Source organism: Pollicipes pollicipes, unplaced genomic scaffold, assembly GCF_011947565.3.
Source record: "Pollicipes pollicipes isolate AB1234 unplaced genomic scaffold, Ppol_2.1 Scaffold_6138;HRSCAF=7277_pilon_pilon_pilon, whole genome shotgun sequence".
Classification (NCBI taxonomy): domain Eukaryota; kingdom Metazoa; phylum Arthropoda; class Thecostraca; order Pollicipedomorpha; family Pollicipedidae; genus Pollicipes; species Pollicipes pollicipes.
This window is the reverse complement of record NW_023596818.1, coordinates 521,518-547,362: the sequence shown is the minus strand read 5'-3', so window position 1 is coordinate 547,362 and position 25,845 is coordinate 521,518. Positions and strand designations below refer to the sequence as shown.

General features: G+C 54.5%; 1 pseudogene; it reads left to right on the top strand.

The window, feature by feature from the left end:
• LOC119106018 (NACHT and WD repeat domain-containing protein 2-like) overlaps positions 1–25,845 on the top strand; it is a 32,502-nt pseudogene that overhangs the window by 6,038 nt on the left and 619 nt on the right.

The following is a 25,845-nucleotide window of genomic DNA, read 5'->3' as shown; positions in this document are numbered from 1 at the left end:
ACATGATGACTTGGTTTAGTCGGCAGCTGTCTGATTATGTTTGTAATTGATCACATTTGGACATAGTTTCACACATGTTGCGGTCAGGGGGCTCGCGATGCCGTGATCATTCTAGATAATATGCACGTTGACATAAAACTGGCGTAAAATAACGCACTGAAGCATTGAGAACATATCTTCGTCAGATCCAGGCAACCATTTCAGTTTATTATTTGTATTTGGCCATAGAGTGGTAGAGCGGTCTTGACATTTTGAATCATGACAATGGATTAGACCATTTTTACAAGGAATGTTTTTTCTTTGTCTGTCCAGAAGCAAATGAAACCGAAACGCTGAGATCAGTGTTCATACGATTATGAACAATTTTGACATTGGCTTGTTCGTGGTACTCGCTCTTCGTTAAATTGCGCTGCTTTTTTGTTTTAATGTAGTTCTGGATATTGTGTAAGCGCGCTTTCCTGCTGCCCACTCGGACGCAGGCCATTCGGTCGGACTGTGAGAGAATGTCGCTGTTTTCATTCGCGCAGGAGCTTTCAAATTCTGAACGCATTGGAAGAGCGCTGTATTTGATGACGAAGGCCGTGAGTGATTGTTACGAGTTTCCCTTCGCCATTACCACGTCGGCGAAGTGACCACGGGACACGTGGCCAGTGAGTGAGTGAGGTGACCAGTAAGTGACCTCGTTGTGGCTCACAGGAAATTTGCACCGTAATTGCTTGTTGGAAAATATGTGACGCAAACTCCTCTTGTCTGTCAGATTTACATACGTCATAAAACGCTCAACACATGGATGCAAAATGCTCGTTTTGTTAGTTTTCGAGTTTTCTTCCACGGCGTCTGGCCTTAAGATTATAACTGTCACCGTAAAAATACATTGCTTAGAATATGCCTACGTAATGTTCCGATTTTTATGCGATGGTGTCATCGTCGAACTTGACGATGTTAGACGATCTTTCGAGATTTTCCAAGATCAAGGCAAATGAAGGCCATGGAACGAGCTTTATAATATTTGTTTTATCCCTTACAGTAAAAAATGGTCAGTCGTTGTCTGCAGTTAAAAGGTCGATAAGCCGTAACATGACTGACCTGTTATTGAAAACTTGCAGGCTGATAAATGAGCAATGATCTGAGGAAGAGTTGAGGAAATAATTTTTGGCATTGGTTTTCATCATGTTGGTAGGGGAGAGAAAGTGGAAGAAAAGAAGGCAATACCCCTACACACGCACGCCACGTCAGTAAAGGTCACAACACTTGACGGTAGATACTGATCATAAACCCTAAAAAACTGACCTGTTTGCCCTTGCGACTTGTAAACTGAGAAATGAGCGAAAATGAGGGAAAATGGGGTCATGAGTTTTTGAAGTTTGGTATCATCAGATGCATGGGAGAAAAAGAGGAGAAACAAAATGGAGTGACGCACCCACGCGTCCCTTGCCACTAACGTCTCTGTTGGGGGGTGTAACACTTACTCAACAGCTGCCACCTCCTACTGCAGCATCGAACATCACCACCGAAGGAAAGGCAAACGCTCGCCATTCAACTTCTGCCTATTTGTTTCTTTCTTTGTTGGTTGAGCACATTTTGTATGGGATCTGAGAAAGCCCTTTTAGCCTGCACGGTGCAGGTCGACAAAACAGGCGAAGCTGGTGCAGCTCAATAATAGCGTGGGCTTGCAACTCAACAGAGCCTTTGTGAAGCTATACACTCGTGTGTAACTAGCTTTCCCGGCGGAGCCGTCTTGACGAACAGTGGATTTTTAAATGTTTTTGGTACACAAAAGAGGTCTACGGTGGCAAACGAGTTCAACAAATATTTCATGTTGCCAGAAGGCGACTGAATTACAAATTTTGAACAGCCTGGCCCTGCCAAATTAAATCTCCAAAGACGAGGTGGCGTTATCCATCAGACCTGTGCAGATAGCTGAAAGGAGATAAGTGATGCCGAGTCGTTGGTAGACGTATTGTAGATGGATATTGGATCGTTCTGTGCAAACTGGTGATATTAGGGATATTGCCAGTTATTTGTTATGAGGAACACCAGAAAGTGTGCGAGGAGAGTTTTGCAGTCCAGTCTGTTAGTACAGCACCAGGCCAAACTACACTGCTATGCACCATAAAGGTCCGCAGCATGTGCATCAAACGTGCCAAGCGAGCTCCGCCATGGGCGAAATGAGCGTGACGGTGTAGATAGGGATTTCACGCGCTGGGTATCATCACCCGGACATTGGCTTTGCCTTTGAGTCTGCTGCGCCTACATGAGCGGCAAAAGTTAGTTGTAAGTCGAGCATAATGAGGTCCGACAGCGCCTGCTCCGCGCCCAGCGCTGTTCTGCCGGTAGCATGCAACGATTGGGCATTATCTTTGTCAGTGCAAGCATTAATGCTGCATTTAATGGGGTTCAGTTTGGTCCACACGTTCGGAAACGTCATATCTTGCAGTATATCATTACGTTCGGACAAGTACAGAAGTAATTTTTTTCATGGCATCAGCGCTACGTGACCCCTGTAAAACGCCACGAGCACATTTTGTGGGCGCTCCTCAGCCTCCGGCCACCTTCCGCTTGGCACGTCTTTGTTTTGAGGCGGATTCAGCGGACCAGGTGGTCTGCGGTGTCACCCAAATATCGTCTTCACAGCCGTTCAGCCATTTTTGGTGACACTCGAGATCATTGGTATCATACTGGGCTTTTGCTGACGACATTGAGCTTAATGTCTGTGAGTTTCGGAGAACGGACTTCGGGGCGTGAATCGGACACGATTGTTCTCAGACGCATTAGCTTTTTCAGTTTATCTGGCAGGCTTCCCTAATTCAAAAGTTGTTCATTAGCGGCGCAGTTTTTGGAACCCAGGGAACTGCACGTGTGTCAAGTGCCAAGCGCCTCAAATGCCAACTTAGATTGGTCGTTTCAAGTTAAATTGGTTTTCGTGCCAAGCTGTGCATTGCACCTTCAAAACTTGTCCATATTTGTGGTTTCCCTCCGATACGTTTGAACAAAGCGGCAGCAGCGATGCTGACGTACACTTAATCGATGTTTTTTTGTCGCCCTGTTGGTAAACCACAATCGCGATGGCTTATTTTCACCGAACCGGAAAATCTTTTCTGTTACAGTCAGGCGGTACAACATTGAGCTTGGCACTGGCAGCCTGGGAGCGCGCTCCAAGTGTCGTCCACTTAAGCCAGCTGGACCACATGCCTTATATGGATCTAACTCGAGCAGCCGTCGCTCCTCTTTGCACGACGGAAAATCGAAACAGTCAAGGGTCTCATATTTTAAAAGGGGAACCTCTGGGACCTGGTCGTCACGTGGTCGATCTGGTCGATGTAGTCGTAGATCTGGTCTTGGTTCGCAACTCTTTGGCGAAACAGTGGTGGAAACCGTTTGCCCGCTCAGAATTCCTGCTGTCTACAGCGCCTTCGTGGACAAGGATGGGCGATGGATGAGAAGATTATGTAAGCGGCTTTATGAAATACCTAAGTGTTTGATGGTTACCTGAAAGGCGTTAAAAGGAATCAGAAAACCCTCGCCGTATTTGACATTTGTAGCATTTTGAACTCAAACCTGGCTTTGGGCAATCGCCGTCGGATGTTTCCACAGAAGTCTGCCACGTCTTATTAGCTCCTTGCTTTACTACGTGACCGGGAAGTTATGAACACACCCCATGCCATCGATCACAAGTATTTGCCGCATCACGACTACTTGCTTGCAGTATATATATATATATATATATATATATATATATATATATATATATATATATATATATATATGTGTGTGTGTGTGTGTGTGTGTGTGTGTGTGTGTGTGTGTGTGTGGTGTGTGTGTGTGTGTGTGTGTGTGTGTGTGTGTGTGTGTGTGTGTGTGTGTGTGTGTACACATGCATATATACAAAAAGACAGGCTTACTTTGATATTCTGATATTCAAGGTGGCGACTTTCGTGAATGGCAGCATAAAGAAACACCAGTTTCGTCTGATTTACGAGGCCTGTGTTTGTTGGAGACGCCTGTGATTACAGTACCCGCGCACAAGGATTCGGAATACAGGCTTATAACAGTGCCACTATGTTGTATAAATCCAGCACCCCAGGGCCTCAATGTAAACTCCATGCCACACGCACGTGACTAAGTGTTTGCGGGGAGGCTTTCCTGAGGCTCGTTCTGCCCCGTGAACAGGTTCACCTGAAGGGAAGGAGGGTGAGGCGGACCGCAAGTGTGCCCTTGCAGCCGCTGGTGTTCCACGCCAAGGACGGCACCGTCTCCCGCTACAACCTCCGCAAGGTGGGGTCCACGCCTGCGTCGCCGCCGATGTCGACCGTGGAGTACAGCTGAGCGGACGGACGGTTTTTTGTGTGGCGGGGGGGGGGGGGGAAGTAACGACTAGGATTTGCTGGCTATGTAAATTCTGACGATAGAGAATATATGCAAATTGTGTAATACCAGCAACATTATCGCACCGGTGATTCCGTTCACATGCCATCGTAAACTGGGAGATGTTCCCTGTTGCGCCGGATGGACCACGGCGACCACCGGTTATGTAAGCCACAGGTGTATAAGCGAAAGAATTCAGTCTATATTTTCCAGCTCGCTCGCACATTGCAGCGGTCGGGGATTCTCGTGATCAAATCGGGGTCGTTCTGGGATTCCCATGGTCAAAGCAGCTCCGCTGACGTTTGCAACCTGATTCCACTTGGATGCACATGGCTTGGCAATGCCGTGTGAAGATTGTCAAAATAGCGCTGCAGACGTCACGCGCCCTGTCACCGGGCGGTCCACGTGACCGTCCAGCCTGTCACGGAAGCTGAAGTCCTCGGCTCGATGTGGGCCGCCGTGTGACCCTAGCCGTGGCCTCAACCTCCCCCCCCCCCCCCTCCGCAGTTCGGAGAATTACCGTTCCATCTAGTGCGCGCCCGTCGGTTCGCCGGCCTCTACGAGCACGTCCTCTTCAACTAACCAGTGGCTGCATGCCAAGATGTTGCTCGTGTCCGCTGCAGGCGGTGCTCAGTGACTTCGAGGACGCTGTGCAACAACGTCCACGACCGAGAGGCGTCTAGGTGAGAGTGGCACGACTGCAGCGCCGCCACCGGCCGTCGGGAGAACCGGCAGTGACGGATCGGCGGCCAGGGGCTGTCGTACGGTTCAATGGCGGCCTGCTGCCCCAGAAGTTCTTTGGTGGTTTGAAAACGGGTAACGTATACTGTATTAAAATCGTAGAGCTACGTAAGAATTGGCTGCGGTGGATTAACAAAATTCGAAGAGGTTGACCGTTTAGCATGCGTATGGTCTTCTACCACCCGTCTCGCGTGCTACGTTATGCCTGCTACGTTATGGCCCTTCGGCACCTAAATGATAATAATGTCACAGCCAGCTGTCGCGTGGCCGGATCCGTCACTGTCGGGCCCAATAAACTGCATGAATCTGACATGAAACTCAATCTGAAATGTTTTGTTCGCCGATAAAGTTGTGGAACAAGTTTATCGTTGTTCGTGAATTTTCATGCATTAATGCTCGAATAAACTGGCCTTGAACAATGGTTAGGGTGTACGCTCCTGGCAACGACATTTCTTCTTCAGGCTCATTTTCAATGCTGAGCATGGTGGGGTTGCCGCTTTTCACTGTGTTCGGCATGTTTGGAATTCTCAGCATCGTGTCGCTCCTCAGCCATTACGGTCCGATGGCATGAAGAGGCGTAACAAAAACACCAATCTCGAAATAAATTGCAGTGACTGTGCAGTGATCACCGTCCTTGATTGCATCCTGCCCCGCCGTTGAGCTTGTTTTACATGAATGATAGTCCTTCGAACCACCACGCCCAATCAGCGGCTAAATGCACTCATCGATTGCTGCCGACAGCTTTCAGTTGCTACAGATGGTGGCTGCCACCGCGCATTGCATGAGTTTTTACGAATCGGCCCCATCTAAACTGTTGCATGTACCCCAAATAAACTGCCTGGCGTTAAGTGATGGGCCGCAACCAGTAAACCAATGTACCCCGCCAAAACGAGAGCGCTCAAGGACAACAGTTGTCGTTGTCACCGCTAAAAGGAGGGGTCCTCCATTTATCACACCACGTGTGCTTTTCCTAGGGTGATATTGCCCTACACCGACCTCGGCTGCCTGGGTCATGCCCCATAGCCCGTGGCTCAGGGGCTGTGTCCTTGAGTTGAGCTCTTGATAAATGCGTTGGTTTGGCATGCGGTGAGGCGTCTCTCCCGTCTCTTGTCTCACACTGTCATTGCTCGACACCGCTGTCCGCCCGCAACAGAGAGGGAGATCTACCGGCGCAAAAGGCGAGTTCCGTCGCTGTCACCCCTCGTCATTTGAACGGAGTCATGGTCTGGCAATGTTAATGGCGGGTGCTGCGAATCGTGTTACCGTCGTTACTTATGGCATTTACGGTGATTTGTCACGGATTCGGAAGACTGAGTTCGAATCTTGAATGGTGCATACTTATCATGAGCCATGTGGATGCGCTGCTGTAGCCAAACGACATGTGGGCAATGTGGACGCATTCACCACCATCGAGCTGAGCGTAACGAAACTGACCTCGGCCTTGAAATGTCTCTTCACTGCCACCGGTATTACGAAGCCAGATTGCCACGGGGTGTGGAGCACTGGCCAGGGCTGGTCACGTTCCGATCGCGTGCGCTGGACCTGCGCACGAGCGCACGCGCAGCAAGCCGCTGACCGACCACGCGGCGCCGCCCAGGGAGATGATGCTGGTGGCGGACGCGCTGCGGCTGGGTGGCGCCATCTTGTCGTGTACCCGGACATGCTGGCGTCGCAGCTGGTGGGCGGCTCCTGCCCGAGCGGGCGGCCAACGCCAATGTGCGCGCGCTGCTCGAGCTCTGCGACGAGGAGGGACCGCGGCGACTGTGCCCTGCTGCCCACCTACCACTGCCTGCACACGCCCGGCGGCCCACTCAAGGTGGGCTCGCACCAGACCCGCCTACGCCCTCCGTCAACAGGGGACATCCTCGGTCACGTGACCGCCTTGGGGGAGGGCTCCGGGTGCGGGACAACGGGGTCGGCTTTGTGGACCAGGCGCATATGTGTGCCGTCCTGGTATCTACCGCCACGGGCGTATACGTTCGCTCAAGTCCACATGCCCATGGGCTTACACGAGAGGGACAGACCCCCCCCCCACGTTGTCGCTCGGTAGGGGCTTGTCGCGCTAGGTCCCCTGCATCGCCCGCTGTTGTTGTGCCGCGCCACGGACCGTCCCTGTGCAGTTGTGTTGATCAGCCGCTCGGCCCGCCAGCTCGCTCCTCAGCTCTCCTCCCGCTCGCTGCCGCCGCGCTCGTTTGGCATCGCGGTAGGTGGAATCCCCCACGAGCGAGTCGATGTAGGCAGTGGCGTGCGAGACGTGCCCGGGCAGGTACTGGCAGTGCTGTCGCCGCAGACGTGCGCTAGTAGTGAGGAGCAATCTCTTCAGAACAGCTTGCTGGACAATGCACCGGTGACAGACGACTGGTGGCGTGCGCTTCCAATGGCCGGCACGCGGCCTGAGGTATGACGCGAGCGGCGGCCCGCCTGCCGCCAGTACTCGCTGGAGGGCCACCAGTTCGCCGTGTTCGGGTTCCGCTTGACGGCCGACCTGCGCTACATCGTCTCCGTCAGCAACAAGTTCGTCACCTGGGACCTGAGCACGAGCGATCTGACGCGCGAGACCAACCCGCGCATCGAGGGCATCATGCAGGGTCTGCAGCTCAGCCCCGACAACAAGTACGCCTCGGCGCACAGCAGCAATAACCAGGTGCGGCCGCCGGCGCCAGCGACCCGCGCTGCGGCCCGGCACAGCTGCGGCGCTGGTGGCATCGACTGGGTGGGCACGTAGCGGGCTGCCACGGCCTGCTGCCGGCGCAGCTCTTGGTCACGCCACGGCTGGCACTTGGCCGGCGGACACTCAGCCCAGGATATCTTCAGTTCGTCATTGGAACGAGGCTGGCCTTAGATACCCTTCAGCTCGGCATTGAAGCGAGGCTGGCCTTAGATAGCTTCAGCTCGTCATTGGAGCAAGGCTGGCCTTAGATACCTTCAGCTCGTCATTGGAGCGAAGCTGGGTCTAGATACCTTCAGCTCGTCATTGGAGCAAGGCTGGCCTTAGATACCTTCAGCTCGTCATTGGAGCGAAGCTGGGTCCAGATACCTTCAGCTCGTCATTGGAGTGAGACTGGCCTTAGATGCCTTCAGCTCGTCATTGGAGCGATGCTGGCCTTAGATACCTTCAGCTCGTCATTGGAGCGATGCTGGCCTTAGATACCTTCAGCCCGTTATTGGAGAGAGGCTGGCCTTAGATACCTTCAGCTCGTTATTGGAACGAGGCTGGCTTTAGATACATTCAGCTCATTATTGGAGCGAGGCTGGTCTTAGATACCCTCAGCTCGTCATTGGAGTGAGACTGGCCTTAGATACCTTCAGCTCCTCATTGAAGCGCGGCTGGCGCTAGAGATCTTCAGCTCTTCGTTGAAGCGAGGCTGATCTTAGACACCTTCAGCTCATCATTCGAGCGCGGCTGGCTCTAGATACCTCAAGCTCATCATTAGAGCGAGGCGGCACTTAGATACCTTCAGCTCCTCATTAGATTTAGATTCCTCTCCGTTCCTCGTTCCTCGAGCCCTTACAGTTTTATAATATATGAATATATCAAACATATATATATATATATATATATATATATATATATATAAAATATATATATGTATATATATATATATATATATACACACACATATATGTTGATATATGTAGGCAGCAAATAATCTTCCGTCGGTGCTGATAAAGACCTTGGCGTAGATGCATTTTATAAGTTTTTTCTGTCCTTGCTCGAGTTTTCTAATTATGGCTTTCTGCTCACCATTGAGACTAAAAAGTAGCTCGCCGATGTTTGATATCTATTGATTGTACTAACGTTTCGGAATGATATATTCCATTTTCAAAGTTCTACACACGGCATGCAAGAGACGAATAAATGATGACACATTACAGTTAGGTATAGCAATTAGATTTCACCAAGTTCAGTTCAACCGCCAAATTGTACAGAGTCTCAAGTAGGTGGTTGACATTTTTTAGGAACGTAAGAATTCAAGCAGCAAACACGTGCTGAATTATAAGATATACCACCCACGGATGGTTTCAATCTTCCCTAAATGAGGTGAAGAGCGACTGAGGGGTTAGTTTTGCTTGTTCAGTTCCATCGATGATGTTTTGATCGTGACAGCCTTAGGAACATAAAGATTCTTCCTGTTTGATGATGGTGTTACGACGGCAGCATTTCCGGTGAGGTCGTCTCGGTTGATGTTCCGGCCGTGCTCTTTTCGCACATGCTCTTTTCCAGCGCCGTCAACCAAGTGCATCGTAAACCGCCTCGAAAGTGCAGTGGTGGTGACCACCAACATAGCGTCATCGACCATGAGATCAGCAGCTTTATTTCTCCATATCAGACAAAAACTGTCGCCATCAAACATAAAACAATTTCAATCGAGCTGTTCTATCCGAATCAAATGTCTTATAGGTATAAGACGGACGAGCGTATCCTCAAGAAAATGATATCTGGGAGCGTCATGCCAGTCAACCAGGGCGACAGGATAACGCTCACCATCTACTACGAAAACAGAACGATCACTAAACTCATCATGAAAAATAACCTCACAGCACACTCTGGCCCTCTGAAACGAACCAACGTCGTTAACAGATTGCATTGTGACATAGGAGATTGCAGGCTTCTAAAGCAATCAAACTGCGTTGGTGTCACTACCACTACACTTCCAAGATGGTTGACGATGCATTTGGTTGACGGCGCTGGAAAAGAGCACGTGCAAAAAAAAAACACGGCCGGAACATCAACCGAGACGACCTCACCAGAAACCCTACCATCATAACATCATTAAACAGGAGGAAGCTTTATGTTTCTAAGACTGTCACGATCAAAACATCGCCACCGGAACTAAAACAAACAATCCGGTCCCTCAGCCACCTTTCACCCCATTTAGGAACGATCGAAATCATCCATAGATGGTACATCTTACTATTCAGTACATATTTTGCCGCTTGAATTCTTGTGCCCTTAAAAAATGTCAGCCACCTAATTTAGAATCTATACAATTTGGCAACTATATTTAACTGAAATTGATGAAGCCTTATTCTTATACCTAACTGCAAGATGTAATCATATATTCGTCACTTGTATGCTGTATGTTCAATCTTGAACATGAAATATGTCATTCCGAACCGTCAGTACAATCAATGAATGCCAAACATCGGCGGACTACTTTTTAGTCTTAATGGTGGGCAGAGAGCCATTGCGCAGCAGAGAACCATCCAGAAAATTGGAGCAAGAACATAAAAACTTATGAATGCACCTACGCCAAGGTCTTTAACAACACTTGCATATATATATATATATATATATATATATATATATATATTGAGTATAAGGATAGTAATGTTTTCCTTCGTTGCCGGCGCGCAATTATGTGAACAAAAGAAAGATGCAAGCTCCACCTTACACCTTCAGCTCGTCATTGGGGCGAGGCTGGCTTTAGATACCTTCCGCTGATCATTGGAACTCGGCTGGCCGATAGAGCGGAGCGCTGTCGGGAACTCCCGTCGGACGTGGTTTGTGGCGAGGGTAATGTAATACGCGCGTGACTGCGCAGGCCGCTGTGTGGGACCCCCCCCCCCCCCCCCCCCCCCAAGTGCGACATCCACGCTTGGCTCAATGGCGTGTAATCAGCTCACATCGGACGCCGGATGGGGTCCGTCGTCGGCTTTGGTCGCACACGTCAGATCCAATCTACTGACTTGTTGTGAGGTTGATACCTTTCTGACTAGGAGTATTGTATGCCATTCAGTTTGGGGCCTTTCCCTCTCTTGTACTTTGAGAAAAAGGTGGATCAAAGTTGAAGAGAATATGTTTTTTTGCGTATTTCAGAGATAGGCTTAGCCACTTTCCATTATCAAACCTCTAACTTGTTCGCAAAACGACACCTCCTTTAAGAGCTTGATATTGCAGTTACCGTCTGGCCATGAACTGCCGCGCGTCAGCAGCGCCTAGTTGTTCCTGGTGCGCGTCCTCCCCCCCCCCCCCCCCCCCCCCCCCCCCCCCCTCTCCGGCTGCTCTCTAGAGCTGTTTCCGCTGTACGCCGTTGTGTCCATTGACACCGCCCACCTGGACTTTTGTGGCCCCTGTGAGCATTGGCATGGTCCACATGTGGCATGCTTGCAACTATCGGCCCTATTCACCTGGCCTCTCCTCACACCCTGTGAATGCTGACCGCATCCACCTGACTTGTTCTCACCCCCTGTGACTACTGGCCGTTCACCTGACCAACTCGCGCGGTTGCCGACCGTCTTCATCTGACTACCTCAAGCAACCATTGACTGTGCCCACCTGATCATCCCCTGTGGCTGCTGGCCTTCTCTCCCTGACTTCTTATCACTCCGGTTGGCTGCAGATCCGGTCCGATTCGGTCCACCTTTCGCGATTATCCACCGTATCCAACCGACCGCTGTCTGCGACTACTGACCCAGTCCATCTAACCTTATTTTGACCCTTGACTCTGCCCACCTGACTACCTCCCATCACTATCGGTCGTGTCTACCCGATCACTTCCTGGAACTATTGACTGTCCATCTGGCCGCCCCTGCTACTATTGATCCTGTTCGCAGACGGTAGCTATCAACCTGATGACCAGCGAGTACGTGGTGGTGGAGAACCCGCACCCGGAGTATGACATCGTGGGCACCCAGCTCTCCAACAGCCGACTGGTGATCTACAGCCAGGCGGGCAGCGTGCTGTTCGACCTGCGAGGCCAGGAGCTCGAACGTTGGGACAACACCACCGGACACCAGGTGCTCGGTACGTCTGGGACAACATCACCGGACGCCAGATGTTCAGTACGTCTAGGACAACACCACCGGACACCAGGTGCTCGGTACGTGTGGGACAACATCACGGGACACCAGGTGCTCAGTACGTGTGGGACAACATCACGGGACACCAGGTGCTCGGTACGTATGGGACGATGCCACTGAGCGCCAGGTGCTCGGTACGTCTAGGACAACACCACCGGACGCCAGGTGCTCGGTACGTGTGGGACACATCACCGGACACCAGGTGCTCGGTAAGTGTGGGACAACATCACCGGACACCAGGGTGCGCGGTACGTATGGGACAACACCACGAAAGACCAGGTGTTCGGTACGTTTGGGACAACACTACTGGACACCAGGTGCTCGGTACGTGTGGGACAACATCACCGGACACCAGGTGCTCGGTACGTGTGGGACAACATCACCGGACACCAAGTGCTCGGTACGTGTGGGACAACATCACCGGACACCAGGTGCGCGGTACGTATGGGACAACACCACGAAAGACCAGGTGTTCGGTACGTTTTGGGACACACTACTGGACACCAGGTGCTCGGTACGTGTGGGACAACATCACCGGACACCAGGTGCTCGGTACGTGTGGGACAACATCACCGGACACCAGGTGCTCGGTACGTGTGGGACAACATCACCGGACATCAGGTGCGCGGTACGTATGGGACAACACCACGAAAGACCAGGTGTTCGGTACGTTTGGGACAACACTACTGGACACCAGGTGCTCGGTACGTGTGGGACAACATCACCGGACACCAGGTGCGCGGTACGTATGGGACAACACCACGAAAGGCCAGGTGCTCGGTACGTTTGGGACAACACTACTGGACACCAGGTGCTCGGTACGTGTGGGATAACATCACCGGAACCAGGTGCTCCGGAACGTCTGGGACAAACATCACCGGACACCAGGTGCGCGGGTACGTATGGGATAACACCACGAAAGACCAGGTGTTGGTACGTTTGGGACAACACTACTGGACACCAGGTGCTCGGTACGTGTGGGATAACATTACCGGACACCAGGTGCTCGGAACGTCTGGGACAACATCACCGGACACCAGGTGCGCGGTGCGTATAGGACAACACCACGAAAGACCAGGTGTTCGGTTACGTTTGGGACAACACTACTGGACACCAGGTGCTCGGTACGTGTGGGATAACATCACCGGACACCAGGTGCTCGGAACGTCTAGGACAACATCACCGGACACCAGGTGCTCGGAACGTCTGGGATAACATCACCGGACACCAGGTGCTCGGAACGTCTGGGACAACATCACCGGACACCAGGTGCTCGGAACGTCTGGGACAACATCACCGGACAACCAGGTGCTCGGTACGTCCGGACGCCGATTTACGGGCGGCGGCTGGTGCAGCGCTGTGAGGGAGGAGGTGCGCAGGCAGCTGTCGGGGGTCGCCGAATAGCCGCTGCCGCTCGCTTGGTCTTATTATTGAGTGCCATCTACGTGACCTGTGGTCGAAATTGATGGGAAGTGGTTGAACTGGTGGAGGGAGGGGGAAAGCGGCAAGCAAGGCCTTACTTCAGATCCATTGAGCTCGGTACGATGCTTGAAACTGGCAATCTTGAAGCGGTACTTTCACCAAACTTAACGAGTAACTTCAAAGTTAGGACTTATGGACTGCACGAACCAGATGCACGCAGTTGATAAACAGGCACTCAAGTTCAGGCATTAGAGGCAGCTGACTAAGAGAGAGTTGGTCTAGTAGTAGAAGTTTACGTAGTTCTGCGTAGTGATGAAAGCCGTCGGTTGATGCTTCGAAGAGTGAAGGAGCGCTGGTTCAGTTGTGGCATCCGGGGCGTGGCCGTCGGGCCCTGGGGCGTTGTGTGATCCTGACCAGTGACAGTGCCGGTCGTGGCTGCTTCGCTAATACCAACCAGCGTGCCGGTGACGCTTCCGTCCCTTCCCTGGGCTGGTAAAGTGTAGCATTATGATGGTTGGTATGCTGTAGCATCATGCGTCTCCCTGCGCGTATCAGGACATCCCACCGTATAACCGAGTGTGCTGCAAGGTGGATCTGACTAGATTAAGTATTGACATTGTTTTGTGAACCCGCGTGTGTGTGCTTGAGTTGTGAGTCAACACGGACGCCTCCAGTCAGCAGTGTGAATCCGTCAAAAGCCCCGCTCTGCTGGTGGTGCGCTGGCGGGTCGACGGCCCCGGTCCGCGGCTTACGTCGGCAACCCGGCCCGCCTTTGTCCGACAGCGATGGGACTTGTGTCCGAGAGTGAACACTCGACCATCTACCGAACGAGCGACGATCCGAACAGGATGCGTCTGGCGTCCGTTCTGGAAGGCCGTGCACTGGAGCCTCTGGAATTCTTCAGGTCAGCGTCCGAGGACACGTCGCCATTGTTGGTGATCGCTGACTGATCGGAATGGGCATGGCGTAATTGTATGAAGCTGTTGTCATTCACTCTCGCACTGGAAACACCCTGCAGTCAGCCGCTCTCGGAACTTTCAGTTTTATTGCGTGCGCCACTTTCTTAGAATGGCAGCGATATCACCGATACAAATTTAATGAAATGGTGGCCCGGGAGCTCTAAATTGGCGGCGGAAAGTAATATGTTCTCCGTGATTCCAACTGCCCTTTACACAGGTAACATATTGGACCGATGGGAGCGGAAACCTGAATGACACCTCATCTAATCTTGTTTCCGCTCTAATTCGTGATCGCTGCTCGTTGCTGGGTTGTTGCGAGATGCCAGCCTCCCGCCTGCCGGCGCTGGCCCACGTGTTGACCCGACAGAGCAGGGAATCGCACCTCCGCGCCGCCTGTTCGTCTCCATGCGCTAACGACCGTCCCCCGCCCGGCGAGTCTGCTCGAGCAGGGGCAGAGTTTTGCATCATAAGTTGAGGTTATCCCCGACCGACTAGTCCACTGCACGCGCGCAATCTGACCTGGTCGGCCGGCCGCGCCGCCAGCGCCCTGGTGACGGAGATGCCCGGCCGGGGCCGCGTGTTTACGTGCCAGGGCGACGACGACCTGGGCGTGGCGGTACTGAGCCGCGGCCGCCAGCGCTACTCCCAGCTGGAGTTGCTGGAGAACAGGCAGCCCCTGCTGCAGCTGCAGCTGGAGGACAACGGCGCCTACCTGCTCGGCACCTTCATGCAGGGGTTCCAGGTGCGCGCCCGTGGCTGATGCAGCCACTGTCACGGGCGAACTGGACAGAGATGCCCCTCGCGGAGACATTTAGCCGATGAAATATGGCGCAGCCAATGAAAATGAGCCCTTGTGCTGTCTCAAAGGCAGTTCAAACACTTCAGGTGTACAACGACTATGTGTACAATGGGGAACTAATGAATCCTGAAAATGGTTGCTGAGAGAATATTGCCGGGATCAGGATTGTATCGTAGTACATTTGAAATTGTGCGTTAGATCATAAGTCAGCATAGCGACTGTAAAAAAAAACTGTACTTCACATAACGTGATGCAGAGAGGTACAAAGGCCACCTTCCCTGTTCATACATACAGTCTTGCAATGTACATATGATATGCCCGGTGGCCAGTTACATCGAGTAAAGCCTTGCGAGTGGGGACCAAGTCTTCGGCAAAAAACCTTTGTCGCACCACTTACAACACGGCTCCTTTCGCTTGTACGGCATAACCTTGATTACCCAAGTTGGGCGCGAACGTTTGCGGCTTGAGAGGTCCTCAGCCTCTGCTGATCTCTCGGCCTCGCCAGATCTGGGACCTGAGGACGACCGTGACGGACAGCAAGAGGCGTGCCGTGCACCAGCCTCCTGCTGCCGCACGGAATCCGCAACGTCAGCTCGCGACCGATGCAGTCCAACTCGTGTGTGCTCAGCCTGGAGAAGGACTACGCCATTGCCGGCGTCAGGTCAGTCACTGCGGGTCACGCCCGAGCTCCCCAGGTCACGGGAGAGGGGCTCCCCGGGTCACGACTGGTCTCCCCAGGTCATGGGAGAGGGGCTCCCCGAGTCACGGCGGGGCTCCCGGGTCACGGGAGAGGGGCTCCCCGGGTCACGGCGGGGATCCCCGGGTCACGGCGGGGATCCCCGGGTCACGGCGGGGATCCCGGGTCACGGGAGAGGGGCTCCCCGGGTCACGGCGGGGATCCCCGGGTCACGGGAGAGGGGCTCCCCGGGTTCACGGCGGGGATCCCCAGGTCATGGGAGAGGGGCTCCCCGGGTCACGGCGGGGATCCCCAGGTCACGGGAGAGGGGCTCCCCGGGTCACGACTGGTCTCCCCAGGTCATGGGAGAGGGGCTCCCCGGGTCACGGGAGAGGGGCTCCCGAGTCACGGCGGGGCTCCCCGGGTCACGGGAGAGAGGATCCCCGGGTCACGGCGGGGATCCCCGGGGTCACGGCGGGGCTCCCCGGGTTACAGCTGATCTCTGCAGGGTATGGGAGGGGATCCCCGAGTCACGGCAGGGCTCCCCGGGTCACAGGAGAGGGGCTCCCCGAGTCACGGCGGGGCTCCCCGGGTCACGGTTGGTCTCTACGGGTCATAGGAGGAGATCCCCGGGTCACGGCGGGGCTCCGCGCTCAACACCGGTCCGGTTACATGGGAGACGAGCGGGGCTGCGGTGTGGACGGTTGCGTTGGCTCAGATCCGGGCGTGCTCGCGCCGTGTCCGGGTCTGACAGGCGCAGTACCGGTTGACGGGGTGTACGATACGCAAGCGATGTAGGTAACTGTCGGGGTTATTTTATTCACGTGTGATCGCATTTTCTTGTGCGCGGTGCTGGCTGTCGCTCTTATTGCGATTTAGTTCTCCGGCGAATAGGGGGGCCTGGGGTATTCATGTGGCAGGGGAGTACCTGAGTATGCAGAACCCGGACCAAACACTGGGTGCAGTTAGATGATGAGAAATATTTGACATTTCCCTGTCCCATTGTCGGGTATTCGTTTCAGGAAGAGTCTGTACGTGTGGAGTTTGCAGACCTGTAAGCTGATGAAGGTGTTGGACGCCCACTTCGGCCGCATCATCCCACACGACGTCACTCACCGTCGGCACGTGGAACTCGGTCAGCGCAGTTCCCCTTCCTCGCCCCCCCCCCCCCATCAGAGCATGACTTACTCTCGGGTAGATGACTACCTTATCACGGATGGGAAGAGGGCTGGTGTATGCTCAACTGCGAGAAACCCTTGCAGATAAACGTTTGGTGGTGACGTGTGGGCTCCGCAATTTCTGACCATGCGTCTGTCTCGGTGAGACCGGAGTGTCCAAGTTCACCCTCAAAAGCCGACATCTGTGCCACAAATGGCACCCAATGCAACCTGAAGCACAGCTGTACTGGAGCATCCACTGAGCTGATCCACCGGCTGAAACACAGCTGGTTTTCTAAATGTCCAGAAATTTGAATGGCTGCCGTGACGTAGTCAGAGACTGGGCACCACTCCACGCTCCGCCTTATTATATCCCATTGCCCATCTCATCACCCTGCAGGAGTGCACATGCAGGCTCCGTCGTTTGACACAGGTCATTTTGCTGACCTGAACACACTGCCGACCTTGCTAAAGCTTTTCTGTCCGTACTTGGGTGTCTGTGTGTTGCCTGCAGGTCATCACTTCACTTATCATCGCTGGACCGGACGGTCAAGGTGTGGAACCTCAACAACATCTTCGAGCAGGTGTACCACATCGACCGGCACGAGATGCAGGTGGACTCCATCAGCCTCTCCCAGGTGAAGTGAACCCGTCCCGGTGGTCGATCGCGCCCCACGCGATCACCCTGGATCGAGCCGACCGGCTTCGGCCTCTCGATGCCGTCCTTGCGAGATCTTTCACTCAGTGACTCATCAGCCACAGCGGAGACTTGGATAAATAGTAAAACGACCAGTAAAACACGAGAAACGTTTGGCAGGATGGAGTACCACAATCCACAATTCGGAGGCTTCATGCGCGTTGGTGACCGGATATCCCGTGAGGAATACCAGCTCTTTAATAGCGACCCATTGTAATGCGCAACCCTTAGGCGACATTCTTAGTGTCCAACAAACAGCCATTCTAGGCTGTTTCTGCTAATCCTAAACGCTACGAAGCTTAAATTCTCGGCTCAGCACTGCGTCTACACATCGTCACGGCTGACTTTCAATATTATCAAACTTTCAAAAACTTCAATCCAGACATGTCGTGGATGATTCGGATCGGGGTGAGCCGGTGCCGTGACTCTGACGCCGGCGTGGTGCCGTGACATCTGACTCCGGCTCCAGTGCCGTGACTGACCCCGGCGCCGGTGGTCACGACTCTGACCCCTGGCGCCGGTGCCGTGACTCTGACCCGGCGCCGGTGCCGTGAACTCTGACCCCGGCGCCGGTGCCGTGGCTCTGACCCCGGCGCCGGTGCCGTGACTCTGACCCCGTCGCCCGGTTTGCCGTGACTCTGACCCGGCGCCGGTGCCGTGACTCTGCCCAGCGGCGGCCGTGCCGTGACCCTGACCGTCGCCGGGCCGTGACTCTGACCCCGCGCCGGTGCATTGACTCTGATCCCGGCGCCGGTGCCGTGACTCTGACCCGGCGTCGGTGCCGTGACTCTGACCCGGCGCCGGTGCCGTGATTCTGATCCCGGCACCGTGCCGTGACTCTGACCCGGCGCCGGTGCCGTGACTCTGACCCGGCGCCGGTTCCGTGACCCTGTACCCCCGCTACTCTTCCGTTACTTTGACCCCGCGCCGGTGCCGGATTCTGACCCCGGCGCCAGTGCCGTGACTCTGACCCGGCGCCGGTGCCGTGACTCTGACCCTTACGCCGGAGCCGTGACTCTGACCCGGACGCCGGTCGTGACTCTGACCCCGGACGCGGGCTGACGGGGCCGCGTGTGACGGGCCGGTGCTGTGACTCAGAGGCGCGACAATTGCCGTGGACGGTGGGCGCGCAGCTGCGTGGGCATCTGGCACCTGAAGCTGGGCAAGCTGCTCAACCGGCTGGCGGACTCGCCGCTCGGCGCCATCGTCACCCACGCCGAGGTCACCACCGACGGCAGGTCAGAGTCACGTGTCAGCTGGAGCCCGGGCTGACTTCTCACGCTGTTTTGACGAGCGCGGAGTCACCACCGACAACAGATCCGATGAACGTGTGGTCACCTGTCAGAATGGCCAGGGGTCACCTATCCGGCTGTTGTGACTCGGAGGTCACCACTGACAACAGATCCGCTGAACATGGGGTCACCTGTCAAAATGGCCAGGGGTCACCTATCCGGCTGTTGTGACTCGGAGGTCACCACCGACGTCAGGGTAGGTTCACAAGGTTACATGCTGACCTGACCTGTTGCTTGTAATGACCCAAGGCTGTGGTGACGCTAATGGAAGACGCCATGGGCACAGGACAGTTTAATACACCACCGCACTCTTTGAAATATTGGTTCTACTCTCCCCAACCAACGCTAATCCACAACATTGTTGGAACGAATGGTTTTAGGCCTTGGCTTGGTGCACGTTCCCATGGTTACGCTGCCCAGCACTAAAGGCATGCCTGTTTATGCTTCTTGTGCTTTGCCTGAATGTGTTTATTTTGTTTGATCGATGACGCGTTATGCTGTCTTCATATTGGCAGCAGCCATAGACTGTGGCGTGTAACTCCAGGCCGCTCAGACCACTCCTTCCTATGTGTCAGACACATACGCGGGTTGCGGTGCCGCCTGAACGGCACCCCGGCCAGGCGCCAACGCACGCGCCGGCCCGGTGGCCCCGCCCCTTTTCTTGGCTCACCTCTTCACCGAAGCGTCGGCAAACTCCTGTAACCTGCCTCCGATCTACACCTCCGGTTCCGCCTTGCCGCTGCGACAAGACACGCCAGCGTTGCCAACTGTTACTCATGCTCACCATGCATCTGTAACGAATGTGACCAAAAGGGTACCAAATGTGATGACGCCATTTTCATCAGCTTACGCTGCCCACTGGTTCCCCATGTCGTCCTGCACACACAGCTACATCGTCAACACCGAGTCGGGAACAATCTTGATCTGGAACGTGACGACCGGCGAGGTGCTCTTCCGCACCGAGGAGAAGAACGTGAAGCAGCTGACCCTGTTCGACAAGGACACCAAGTTTCTGTCCGTCTGCAAGACGGGCTCCATCGGAGACAGCCGATGCGTGGTGAGTATGGCGGCATGGGTAATGTGAAGGGTATGCGGCCACCCAGCGCTGGTCACGCTGGTGTTCACAGCATACGGCCACCCAGCGCTGGTCACGCCGGTGTTCACAGTATGCGGCCCACCCAGCGCTGGTCACGCTGGTGTTCACAGTATGCGGCCACCCAGCGCTGGTCACGCTGGTGGTTCACAGTATGGCGGCCACCCAGCGCTGGTCACGCTGGTGTTCACATTATGCGGCCACCCAGCGCTGGTCACGCTGGTGTTCACAGTATGCGGCCACCCAGCGCTGGTCACGCTGGTGTTCACAGTATGCGGCCACCCAGCGCTGGTCACGCTGGTGTTAACAGTATGCGGTCACTCAGCGCTGGTCCCGCACCGCCTCATCTCGCAGGTTGCGGTATTCTAAAGCTCATTTGGTTGAATGCCAAGGATGTAAATTAAATACAGGCTACCAGACTCATGGCTCCCTATTGCACCACGCCAAGCATGTTGTTGCATTGGTAATGCGCTGTCGTTTGACCCTGAACACTACACCTGACTGCCCGGTCAATTTACCAAGCCTGATGCCCAGATGCCGAGTTGACTAGATTCCGGTTCGATGCTGACTGGCCGATGTTGAGCAGGGGAGGGGCAACAACAGTGAATCTGGAGCCGGCATGGATGGTATGAAAAATATAAACATCCATGGTGCTCAAGGGACTAATATTGCCCACTGCAGCCTGGTTATTGACTTACGAGCACCTAAAATATAGTTAATTAGTTTGTTATTGAGTTTTAAAAGGCGCGTCTCCCGCATTGGTTATTCGCGCCCATCTAAATGACAAATGTTAGTGGAAGTAATGGGAGCAGTGATTGCGCCCGTCCTGCACATCACTGATCTACATCTGCAAAGGAAAGCGACGGATCTTTCTAAGTACACTTGTGCGTCATTAGGTATCGCCGGGTCGTACCGATCCCTGACCACGCGGGGTTCCCCCCCCGGGCGCCCACCCGTTGTCAATGTACATCCTGCAGTAATGGGTGAAGGAAGGATGGGAAGGTTACTGCGTGGTTGTCCGTTTGTGTACCGATAGCGCCCGTCACACGTCCGCCGGCATGTGCACGTGGATGGGGAGGTCACTGCCTGGCTGTCCGTTTGTGTATCGGGAGCGCCCGTCACACACGTCCGCCGGCATGTGCACGTGGATGGGGAGGTCACTGCCTGGCTGTCCGTTTGTGTATCGGGAGCGCCCGTCACACGTCCGCCGGCACATGCACGTGGATGTGGAGGTTACTGCGTGATTGTCCGTTTGTGTATCGGGAGCGCCCGTCACACGTCCGCCGGCACATGCACGTGGATGTGGAGGTTACTGCGTGATTGTCCGTTTATGTATCGGGGAGCGCCCGTCACACTTCCGCCGGCATGTGCACGTGGATGTGGAGGTTGCTGCGTGATTGTCCGTTTGTGTACCGAGAGCGCCCGTCACACGTCCGCCGGCATGTGCACGTGGATGTGGAGGTTGCTGCGTGATTGTCCGTTTGTGTACTGAGAGCGCCCGTCACACGTCCGCCGGCATGTGCACGTGGATGTGGAGGTTGCTGCGTGATTGTCCGTTTGTGTACCGAGAGCGCCCGTCACACGTCCGCCGGCATGTGCACGTGGATGTGGAGGTTGCTGCGTGGTTGTCCGTTTGTGTACCGAGAGCGCCCGTCACACGTCGGCCGGCACGTGCACCAAGTCTAGCGTTCCCCGCCCCGTCCACTGACCAGGTGACGGCCAGGACCATCCCGTCCGGCGAGCAGCTGTACCAGATCGAGTACCCGATCCGGCTCCTGCGCAGCGTCGTGGTCACCTCCGATAATGTCCACCTGGTGTTGCCTGGCAACGAGGCGCTCAAGGACACGCTGTTCGTGCACAGCGCCAAGACCGGCGCGCTCATCAACAAGATGGGTCTGAGGTACTCCAAACTACAAGGACTTCCACCAGATCGTAAGGCTGGTCAGCCGGCAGTGATTGATCTTTGGCCGGGAGATAGCACCAGGATATGCATCTAGTTCGGTGCATCTAATGGGACAGTCGCATGGTTATGCTCATTGATTTTATCGTCCGCGTGAGATGGCACGGACGAAAGCGAAATAATGCGTGCACCCCGACACGGAGAATTCCAACAGGAACCCGACAAATATGTCCGTGGCCCTCGTTTTACCCCGCGCCAACCCTCTGGGAAGGAAGCGTGGTAAAAACCACTTGCAAAACCATGATCTCAAAGGCGCATTGTCATGAAGCCAGGCTAAACACCCCCAGTGCATGACCATTTCATTGACCTCCGGTCTGTCGCGGCAGCGCCCGCGCCAGCCGTTACCGTTACTTCTGCGTGTCTTCGCGTGATGTTTCACCAGCCCTCCGCACCGCCCGCCAGGTGTGATGCCCAACAAGCCGTTCGCAGGTGGCGCTGATCGACTCGGACAAGGGTAACCTGCTGGACGTGCGCACGCGCCGCTTCCTGCGCTCGGTGCCGCGCTGGAACGGCTCGGTCACGCGCGACGGCCGGCACGGCCTGTTCGCGCCGGCCCGCGGCGGTCTGGAGGTCAGTTGGGCTGACCACCTGGTGACCGAAAGGTCTGTGGTGCTGATAGTCATGTGGTCGAGAGGTCTGCTGTGCTGGCAGCCCGCGGTGCTGACGGTCACGTGGTCGAGAGGTCTGTGGTGCTGATAGTCATGTGGTCGAGAGGTCCGCGGTGCTGGCAGTCACATTGGTCGAGAGGTCTGCGGTGCTGACGGTCACGTGGTCGAGAGGTCTGCGGTGCAGTCATGTGGTCGAGAGGTCTGCGGTGCTGGCAGTCACGTGGTCGAGAGGTCTGCGGTGCTGACGGTCACGTGGTCGAGAGGTCTGCGGTGCTGACGGCCACGTGGCCGAGAAGTCTGCGGTGCTGACAGTCCGGTGGCCGAGAGGTCTGCGGTGCGGACAGTCACGTGGTCGAGAGGTCCGCGGTGCTGACGGTCTGTCCCGCCGGCGCCGGCCTGAGCTTCAGTGGTGCTAATAGCACGTCCGGCTGGGACGAGGAGCTGACGGCTCGCGTGGCGCGTTAAGCTGCCTACGATGGTGGTCTCCGTTGCGGGATGACACCTAAGGACAGCGCTGGCGGAGACCTGGCGCCGAGCCCGACAGCCCGGGCCATTTTCCCGCACGCGGTGCAATGGACTGTCCTTGTTGCGCGAGCAAGTTAATTCGAATATTTTTTGGTTTTGCTTAGAGAATGATGGTAATCATGTCACTGCAGGATGGATCAACGAAAAAAGAATAGTGCATTTGCTCCGATGGCACAAGTTTTGCCGTGGCTTCGGAGGATTTGAAAGCTCTAAAGGCTAAGTACATGTCAACAACCTGCGTGTTCTAGATGTTGTTGTCTAAGTCATTCAAGGCTATGCCTGTACGATAAATATACGACAAAACTCTCCCATTGGATTGCAACGTGATATGGGGCGTAGGCTCACGTCGCATTCTTGTTTGAATCTTCAAAAGTGTTCACAATGCCATGTGTGTACGACAGAAGCTGGCCTATTGTGTGGGCCGTTACGGTAGATTACGACGCTCCAGCCCAACATGTTTAGGTCAGAGGGGGTCACAAGTATATGTTCAAGGTCTTAAGGTCACAATAACATTGACCTGTCGTCGCCTCCTGATCCGTTGCTGGCGCGTAGCGAAAGACGACAGCGAATGTTAATGACAGCATCACCAACCAAAACCACATCATTGTTACTTGACCCACTTTGGCCAACTTGGACTTTTATATAAGCCATGCTAGGGGTATGTTTAAAGCTACTGAACCTTATCCAGAAAGTGTCCTGTCCACTTCGCCCTTTTCCTGACAGTAATTGTAGAACAACTGAAAGTGAAGGCACGTCGGGTGGGATTCAAGTCAAAGTTTTAGGCACGATTAGGTCATTCCCCTGACCCAACTTGACCTTAAGTGATCTTCGGTAATCATAAAATGCTTTGGTACGTGATATTGGGGCACTGGAAGAGTTTTGCCGGTTAGTTCGGGCTTTTTTATGCATGACTTGTGGTGAGTTGGACATTGAATGGCAGATCGTTGCTGCCACTTGTCAGACATTTTTGTTCAAAATGCTGTGGCGTTCTTGTGGACCAATTTGATCTCAATTAAAAATTTCCACAAAACGGATCTAAGTTTGCCATCGAATGAAGTTTGCAGACCTCAGGGGCGATGGCGATGTTCCGTTTGCAACCTGGCCCCTCAGATCAGTGGCGTGGCCAGGACTTTGCCAGACTGAGACCAAATCGAATCATGAAGGCCCTTTCAGTCAAGGGTCACAGGAGCCCCCTTTTTTCGTCGCTTTCGTCCCTATGCTGCATTCGGAGGACCCTTTTCCGGCTCGAAACCCTGGCTGGATTTATCAAGGGCCGTTATATGTTCAAACGTTTCACAGGTATTTTAGGCTACCAAAAAGTACTGGGGGTCTTCGGCTCCAGGGTGACCCACGCCATTTAGCACTGGGGGGGGGGGGGGGGGGGAGCGTAGCCCCAAAGCCTCCCCTTAGCAATGCCACTACCTCAAACCCCTACATAGTTTTCGCACCCACGCTTGAAGCTGAGTTGAAAAAGGAAACGTCAGCTCCGGTACAAAGCGAATCCTCATCCAGCAGCCCGACACCCACACCGACCCGCTGAAAGGCTCAGCAGATACGTCGGAAGACCCGGAGGTGAATTACACCGACCTGAAAATGATTCATTTTTCCCCTCGCGAATTCGTGCTGCATTGGACGTGGCTTGTTGTATGTTGATAGGTGATCGAACTCCGCCACGGCACCAGCGTGCGGACGCTGATTCCGCGCGTGGCTCAGGGCGTCTTCAGCGTCATCACTAGGTTCACCAAGACGGACCGCTACGTCCTCTACTACCACAGCGGCAGCAAGACGCTCCGGGTGTTCAGGTCAGGCTCGGCCGGTTCCCAGCGTGACCCCAGACGGCGTGGCTGCCACAGACAGCTGCTGTGGAGCATTAGCGGGTCTGGTTCATGTCAGTAAAAACGACTCGCTCTTGCGCTGTGTGCGTGGTGGCTATGAATGGTTCACATGCAGCCACTACGTCTTGTTTGAGTGCATTTTATTGGTGGGACGTAGACTTCCCGAGCACTTTTGTCCTGGGCACACGAATCCCGTTGTATTACGTACAGAGTTGACTTGTAGCGTAGCCATACAAATTTGAGAAATGGCAATACGCTGTTGATCCAACGGTTTTCTAAAGTGGCTTGCGTTTTGAAGAAGTGTCACGTCTTTTAGCGACACGCTTATTGAGCGCTCTCGCCAACATCCGCGGGGGTAACAGCTGACGCAATTACTGCATGACGAATGAATAACAATATGGCACTTACATGGGGACTCGGGTTACGGCATACGGCTGCGTTTCGGAACCGGTGACTGTCATGCTGCTTAGCCCGTACCGCTGAACGCACTACCATACGAATAAATGCTCCATGACAACTACAAGCAACTCGTCCCACCCGCCGCCTTCTTCAGAATGAACGACGGCAAGATGGTGGCCAACTACCGCGTGCCGGCCGAGCTCACGGCCATCAACAGCTCCGACGACGGCAAGAGCATCGTGCTGGGCACGGTGGACGGCTGCCTGACCTGCCTGACCGTGGCCGACCCCAAGGTGGCCGAGATGGCCGGCTACGTAACTCGCCTGCCGTCCAGGTGAGTGGCCGGCGATAATAACGGTGTGCTCCGGCGCCCACGTGATTGTGCGATGATTAGGCGGGATCGCGCGGCCGCCATCTCGTGTGGCTCATGAGGGGCGGGGGGGGGGGGGTTGACCGCGGCTCCAGCGCTACAGGTGTTATAGGTGTCGGTCAGCAGCGTACTGCGTCTTCACC